The sequence below is a fragment of the Octodon degus genome, unplaced genomic scaffold (assembly GCF_000260255.1).
Source record: "Octodon degus isolate 3935 unplaced genomic scaffold, OctDeg1.0 scaffold00091, whole genome shotgun sequence".
NCBI classification, from domain to species: domain Eukaryota; kingdom Metazoa; phylum Chordata; class Mammalia; order Rodentia; family Octodontidae; genus Octodon; species Octodon degus.
Genome location: NW_004524667.1, coordinates 2423505 through 2431749, shown reverse-complemented (window position 1 = coordinate 2431749; position 8245 = coordinate 2423505). Strand labels below are relative to the sequence as shown.

At 39.4% G+C, this 8245-nt stretch overlaps 1 pseudogene; it reads right to left on the bottom strand.

The window, feature by feature from the left end:
* Window positions 1-1297: 1297 nt before the first annotated feature.
* Window positions 1298-8245, bottom strand: part of LOC101579321 — a 14592-nt pseudogene continuing 7644 nt past the window's right edge.

The window sequence follows — 8245 nt, the reverse complement described above, 5'->3', positions numbered from 1 at the left end:
AAAAAGAAAAAAGAAAAAAGAAATCAAGCAAGCAAGCACCTGCTTAGGTAGACATAGGGGGCGGGGTTCGTGCCCTGCCGGCCCCACCCCCAGGGTATTCTGAGACAGTGAATGAGACAGGGCGTAATCTTTCGTGGCCTATGCCTGTAATCCCAGTGCATCGGAGGCTAAAAACAGGAGAATCACCACTAGTCTGATCCGTGTAGTGAGACCTTGTAGACCCTGTACTAAAATACATTAAAAAGTAATAAGAAATTAATTTGAATCTTGATAAGACTATTAATTATCTAAAGTAAAACTATTATACTTCCATGTTAGGGAAATTGCACTGTCCTATGTGTTCTGAGTATCAAGAATACAATCAAAATCACTTTTTTTCTCTCACATTTTCTCTCCTTTCCACCATCTCATTTGAAATTTCTATTATGTATGTAAATTGTGTCTATTAATAGTTGACAATAGGGGGCTGGAAGATGGCTCAGTAGAATAAGTGCTTCACTGGCAAGCGCAGGGGCCTGAGTTCAATCCCCGGTTCTGCCAAAAAAAAAAAAAAAATAGTTGACAACAACTTATTTACATAAGTCCTGTCAGCAGTTTCTACATGCAGAGAATCCCACTAGGCATCTGAGCTCAAACCTGCTAGCTAGACTTTGAAGATAATTATTATTATAGTTGCTTATCAGTGTGAATAATAGCTTTTTAAAAATACTGTTCATTTGATGACTCAGTTATTTACTGTCAATTATGTGCAATTAATGATTGAAACCATTTCACAAGCAAGGGCTTAATGCCTCTAGCTTAAAGAGATACATTGCTGTTACTCCCGCAGCTAATTCTCTATGGGATCTATGTCTGGCTCAACCAGATATGCCATAGACTTAAATAAACCTTAAGGGATTATAATTCTTCATATCCTGGAAGAGTCCTAAATTCTCCCAGATTTTCTAGGATAAGCAACTAGAGTTCTTTAACGTTTTTTTACATTGTTTTTCTTTTGCTAATTGTAAATAGTTTTATTGAAGACATTGCATTTCCACTTATAATACAATGCTTATTAAGGGTAGTGTTATCTTTTCCCTGTGTACATGTTCCAAATTCAAGTACTGAGAATGCCCAGTTCTTCACTAGAGCAGTTAAACTTTAATAACTGAATTTGCTACAAATTTAAGTCCTGCAATGTTTATTGTTGGGGGCTGGCTTAACCTCTGCAATGGTGGGCCCTGGAGAAGCACCAACAGAGGGAGCAGTTCCCCCCCACAGGGAAGCCCCAGGCATTCCCAGGCCTGCAGTCTGCTCTCTAACACAGCTTGGTAATGATGGGATTGCAGGTTTTCTCCAGCTCCTTCTGCTGATGCTCATATTTTTCCTTCTCTGCAGTCTGATTATCAGTTTATGATTTCATTACACTTGTCAAGAACCTTCAGCTTATCTTCATCATTGATCTTGCATCAAAGTTTGTCATCTTCAATAGTTACTTTCATATTGAAAGCATAGGACTCCAGTGAATTCTTGGAGGACATCTTGTCCCTCTACTTTTCATCTTCAGCTTTGTACTTCTCTGATTCCTGGCCCATACTCCCTATGTCCTCTTTGTTCAAGCAGTCCTTGTCATTAGTGATGACAATCTTGTTCTCTTTTCTGATACTTTTGTCAATGGCAGAAACATTGAGGATGCCATTGGCATCAATATCGCAAGTAACCTCCTTCTGAAGAACACCACGGAGTGCAGGTGTGCCTGTAAGTAACCTGCCAAGCAGGTTGGTATCCTGGGTCATGGTATGCTCACCTTCATTTTCCTAAATGAGCACACCAGGCTGGTTGTCAGAGTAGAGAGAGAAGGTCTGTGTCTGCTTGGTTGGGATAGTACTATTGTGCTTGATTAATACTGTCATGACTCTCCCAGCAGTTTCAACACCAAGAGAAAGAGTGACATCAAAAAGCAGTAAATCTTAAACCTTTTCAGACTTGTCTCCAAATAGGATGGCTGCCTGAATAGCTGCACTATAAGCAACAGCCTCATCAAGGTTGATGCTCTTATTCGTTTCTGCTGAAGAAGTCTTACAGAAGCTTCTGGATTTTGGGGAATACTGGTAGAACCACCCACCAGGACAATGTCATGGATCTGTGACTTGTGTGATTTAACATCTCAAAGAGCCTTCTCCTAAGGGTCCAGAGTGCCAAGGAACAAGTCAGCCCTCAACTCTTGAAACCAAGCACAAGTAACAGAGGCATTGAAGTCAATTCCTTCATAGAGGAAATCAATCTCAACATTGGCTTGGGTGTTAGAAGAGGGCTGACTTAGCTCGTTCACATGCAATTCAAAGAAGGTAGATGGCTCTCTTGTTGATGTCCTTCTTAGGCTTGTGCTTAACTCGACAATAAAACAATTCACGATTCAGATGTCAAAATCTTTTCACCTAAGTGGGTGTCTCGCGCTGTAGATTTCACTTCAATGACTCCATTTTCAGTAGTGAGGATTGACACATCAAAAGTGCTGCCACCTAAATAAAAAATCAGTGCATTTCTTTCAGTTCCATCCAACCTTTTTGTATAAGCCATAAGCAATAGCAGGAGCTATTCGTTCATTGATGATTCAGAGTACTCTAAGATCAGAAATGGTTCTAGAATCTTTGGTTGCCTGATTCTGGGAGTCATCACAGCAAGCTGGTATAGTGACCACTTTGTAACAGTCATCCCAAGGTAAGCTTCTATAATTTCCTTCATTTTTATCAGCCTGATGGGAGACACTGCCTCTGGACAGAGGCTCTTTGTCTTTCCTTTGTATTCTACTTGAATCTTGAGGGCCTGCCTACATCATTCACTATCATGAAGGGCCAATGCTTTATGTCAGATTGGACATCATCATCAAATCTGTATACAATCAAACACTTGTCATCAAAAACTATTGGTAAGGTTCATTACAACCTGATTTTTTGTAGATCCCTTATCGGTCCTTCAGTATCAGTGAAAGTGAAGTGACTTGGGGTGGTCCAGTTTCCCTGATCATTGGCGATTATCTCCACTTTTCCATGCTGGAAGATACCCACTCAGGCATAGGTAGTGCCAAGGTCAATGCCAACTCCATGTCCCTTCAACACGACTGTTCACATGTAGGCCTGGCTCTGCGGGCAAAGAAAGTGCACAAAAAACTACCAAGCTGCCAGTGCATTTAATGAATTCACATCTTTATTATATTTTGTGATTCACGTGATCTTTTACCCAAATTTTCTATAGTTCTACTCCTCCTTTAGATAAGGTGCCAAGTATGATACATTGAATAACATCATGAGAGCTCTTCATTTCTCACTCTTACAACGCAAGTTAGTATTATTCATATACATATTATGTGCGTGTGTGTGTACATATATTGTGCTTAACTCAGCAATAAAACAATTCACAATTCAGATGTCAAAATCTTTTTGATATAGATAAATAGATAGGTAGATAGATATAGATATAGATATAGATTTTCTATTGTTTTTGTTTTGAGACAGGGTCTTACTATTGTAGCTCAGGCTGCCTTTGAACTCACTATGTAGCCCAGGCTGGCCTCACATTTGAGGCCATCCACCTACCTCAGCCTCCCAAGCGCTGGGATTACTGAAATATGCCACTATGTCCAACTCTTATGTTTGAAATTATATTTCATTATTATCAGATTTTAAAACACAGACTTATTTCTCCAATTATATTTAAGGAGTTGTTTTGGTTACTCTAGTGAATTTCTTTGCACCTGTTTTACTTAAAACTGTATCTCCTGGGTGATTTTTAACATTTTTATATTTGCTGAGGCAAAAAACATGAAGAATGGAGCATACACACAGCCTACAGATGCTCAGGGCAGTATACTACAGTTCAGAAAAAGAACTACTGTAGTGCCTATTTGCTTTATTCAAGAAGTAAGAAAGAAATGAAGTTTTATTATTTAACATGCCTGTTGACACTAGTGAGCTTATTCTATACAATCAGTCCTTTTCTTAGTAAGCATAATGACTTTGTGCTATGTAAGGCGAGCTGAGAAGGACAGGCCTTCCACCAATCAAGGGAATTGAGAACAGTTACTTCATCTATGATAGTCTATTGCAGTTTTAGATAAAGGAAGTCACTGATACAGTTGATTTTTGTAAAAACAAGCCCTTTCAATATAATCTATATAAAATACACTGAGATGGGGAGTGAGTTAATTTTGTAGTCTTTTCAATAGAATCTATATAATATGTTACAGAGATAGGAAGCAAATTGTGGAAATGCTTTCTCTAGCCAAACATAGTAATACATACCTATTATCCCAACATTCTGGGAGGTTAAAGCGAGAAGCCAAGTTCTAGCCCCACCTGGGCAGCTTAGAGAAAATGTGTGCCAAAATAAAAAATAAAAAAGGCTGGGGGTGTAGCTAAAGTGCAAAGGCCCTGGGTCCAATTCCCATAGTACAAACACCAAAAACACTTTTATCTTTCAGCAAAGTACCAAAATGTGTATGATTCAAGGCATAGATCCTGGACACACACTGCCTGCATTGTGGTCATAGTTCTGCCACAACCAGGCATGCTATCCTAGGAAAGTTACTTAACATCTTCCTTCACCCATAAAGTGGAGATAATAATCCTTACCTATAGATTTGGCTTGCTCTAAGGATGAAGTGAGTAATACACAGGATAGTAAGCCCTCCCTATCCTCAGGTTCCACATCTGTAGATTCAACAGATTCAATCAGTGTATTGAAAATATCTGGGGCTGGAGAGATGGCTCAGTGGTCTAAAGCACCTACTTAGAACAAGCTTAGCAAAGCATCAGGGACCGCGGTTCAATCCCCCAGCACCATATGCCAGCCAGCCCTGCCCCCTGGTGGGCTGAGCTGGCCACACACACACACACACACCCCTCTCTCTCTCTCTCTCTCTCTCTCTCTCTCTCTCTCTCTCTCTCTCTTTCTCTCTCTCTCTCAAATAAATAAAATATATAAAAAAAAATATCTGAAAAAAGATTTACGTCTATACTGGATATGTACAGGCTTTTGTCACTGTTTCCTAAGCAATACAGTATAATAATTACTTGTGTATCATTTACATTGCTTTAAGTACTAAATGTAACATGAAGATGATTTAAAGTACTGTATAAAGGAAAATGTATATGCTATATGCTAATGTTGTGGCATTTTTATTTTAACGTATTTAGTACAGGGTATCATCACACAGCTCGGACATAGTGATCCTCCTGTTTTCAGCCTTCCCAATGCTGGGTTTACAGGCATGAGCCACCGTGCCTAGACTCAGTCACAGGGCTCAGCTAGTCTGGGGGCAGGGCCAGTCTCTGGGCTTGCCTAAGCAGGTGCTTAGTCCATTGAGCTATCTCACTGGCCCTCTGTTATGGCATTTTAAATGTTACTTTATATAAAGGGCTTGAGCATCTGCAGATCTTGGTATCCATAGGGGTCCTGGAACCAGTCCTCCATGGATACCAAGAGACAACTAAATATATAAATCTCTTAGTATAAAACTACTACCAAAATAAGTATTACATAAGCACTAGCTGTTATTACTTTAAAAAATGAATTATACATTCTTCTCTGACAACAATCTGAGCAATCCAGATTTCAGACTTCTTTGCCATTTGTGGTACTATCTGCATTATGTTACAAAGTGGATAAAATACACACTTGCTGTACCCTTTCTTTTTCTGGTTCTGAGAATTGAATCAGACCCTCAAGTTCTAGAATAAGCTATGTTTTTAGCCCTTCTCATTTAGAGGTAGGGTCTTTTAGGTTGCACAATGCTGACCTCAAGCTTATAATTCTCCTGCTTCAGTCTCCTACGTAGCTGGGATTAAAGGCATGTGCCATTGTGTCTGAGTCTCTAGTTTTATGGCAAAGTTTTATCAGTAAGCTATAAAGCAGCCCCCTTCCCCCCTCCTACTTTATGTTTATGTGCTTTAAAAAAACGACTTTAAAGAAAGAATTCTAAAACTATTTGCAACAGAGTATTACTTTTATTTAAAGAAAACAATGTACATGAACAAAAGGCATATTAGGGGTGGGGGAGATAGCTCAGTAGAATAAGCACTTGCCTGGCAAGTGCAAGGGCCTGAGTTCAATCCCTGGTCCTTGGGGGGGGGGGCATATTAAACTCTGTACACACCACAATTTTTTTTAAGGATTTTTGTGCAGGGTCTCACCACGAAGCTTGGACTCATAGTGATCCTCCTGATTTCTGCCTCCCTAGTGCTGGGATTACAGGTGTATACCACCACGCCTGGACTCCATCGCTGGCTCAGCATGCCCAGGGACAGCGCCAGCGCCAGCGCCAGCGCAACATGTGGTGTCAGGGATCAAACCCTGGCCCCTGTGCTTACCTAACCAAGTGTTTAGTCTGCTGAGCTGTACCACTGGCCCTCACACCACAATTTTTGAAACACAGTTTTCTACTTATTTGAAAGTTTTCTAAATAATGAATTTTAATGGGTCTTAAAAGTATCTGCTGGTAAGGTAACAGGTAGTGTCCTTTGTTCCAAGAACTGCTGATTTATAGCATAAAAATGGAAACTTACTAGTCAAAATTCAACACAGACCTTTATGGAATTGATTATTGAGGCTGCAAAAAAGAAAATGAGTACTTCAATAATCAATGATAATGCATATATTCCATTTTAATGTCTTTCTGAAATATCTTTTCAGCTATGACTTACACTATCAGAATAATTAAATTTAGAACTAGATTTTCAAACTGCTGTATCACAAAGTATTAAACCAAGCCTTTAAAAAAGGTAATAAAGTACCAAGTAACAAAGTATCAAGTGAAAAAAAGTATCAAGTGAAAGCCAAGAAATAGTAATAAAAAAATCATAAAGTTATTTTAAGTATATTACTTTACATGTAAAATCTTCAAGTTCAGACTTTATCATGTGTGTAAATATTAGTGCAAGAGGCCACAAGTTTATAATTTAGATGTGAGTGTGCCTTGAAATCCTGGCCTCAAGTGACTTCCATCCCCCCCCTTCAGCCTCCAGAGGGGTTTGGACCGGAGGTCTTTCCTATCAAGCCCAGCTGAAACACTTTTAAGGATAAAATGCACATACAGAATGAATGTAGGTATCTATCTTCCATGGCTCTATTCCTTGACTTGGTATCATCAAAGAATATAATGCCTTTCAGAGCTTCTTTCTTCATTCAATAACAATTTGCTAAGCACCCCATGCATACTAGACGCAGTACTATGCTCAGAGGTAGAATCTAAAAATATAATAACCACTCTCAAAAAGAAGTTACTGTCATTTAACAAACATAATAAGGAACTACTGCCACAACCAAACTCCATGGAATCACATGCTTCTCTGCTCCTTCCACCATCTCTCCTCAGCTTTTAAACAGCTCATGGTCCACTGTGATCTCAGATTTGAATCTGAAACTGATCATTTGGATATTTACCTAGTTCTAAAGAAGCTTAAATGAACAAATATGGCTTATTTTTCTCTTCTATATATCCGCAAGTCACTCATTTTCACTGAAAAATAATAATCTGGAAAAACAGGTAGAGAGGGGCTCAGTTGTTTAAGCACCTGCAAGGGGCAAACCCAGTCAGGTGCAGCGGACCGTGGTTCGATCCCCAGCTCCACATGCCTTACCAGACCTGCCCTTAAGGCAGCCTCAGCCAGACCAAAAACAAACAAACAAACAAACAAACAAACAAACAAAAAAAAACCCAAAAAAACAAAAACAAACAAACAACCAGGTAGAGAAACACTACTGGAAACTAAGATCACAGAAATGAAAAGTCTGCATTTATTTCTAAGTAGCAATGAAAAGTGATAAACTGAAGTATTCAAAGGAAGAGAATGGACATCACTTCCTGGGGTCTTATTTACTTTTAAACAATTCAAATTAGCAAAGTTGGCACTCACATCTTAGAAGAATTTATGCCAGTTTAACTTTTTGAAGCAAACAGTAGTTGTACATGGAGGTGCACATCTGTAATCCCAGCACTTGGGAGGGGAATCATTGCAAGATTGAAGCCCACCTGGGTAACAGTGAGTTCAAGGGCAGCCTGAACTATATGGAGAGACCCTATCTCAAATAAACAAAAAACAAATGTTAATATAAAACTACAAACGTGGGGTGGGGGGGAAGAAATGTAATAAAACAAAGGAGTCCCTCTCTCACTGTGCTCAGCTGAGTCAGTCTGTCGGAGTCTATCCTCTGAGCAGGCAAGGTGAAGGGGTTTTGCATAGCCAGCTGACCGATTATTGTTTCCCCT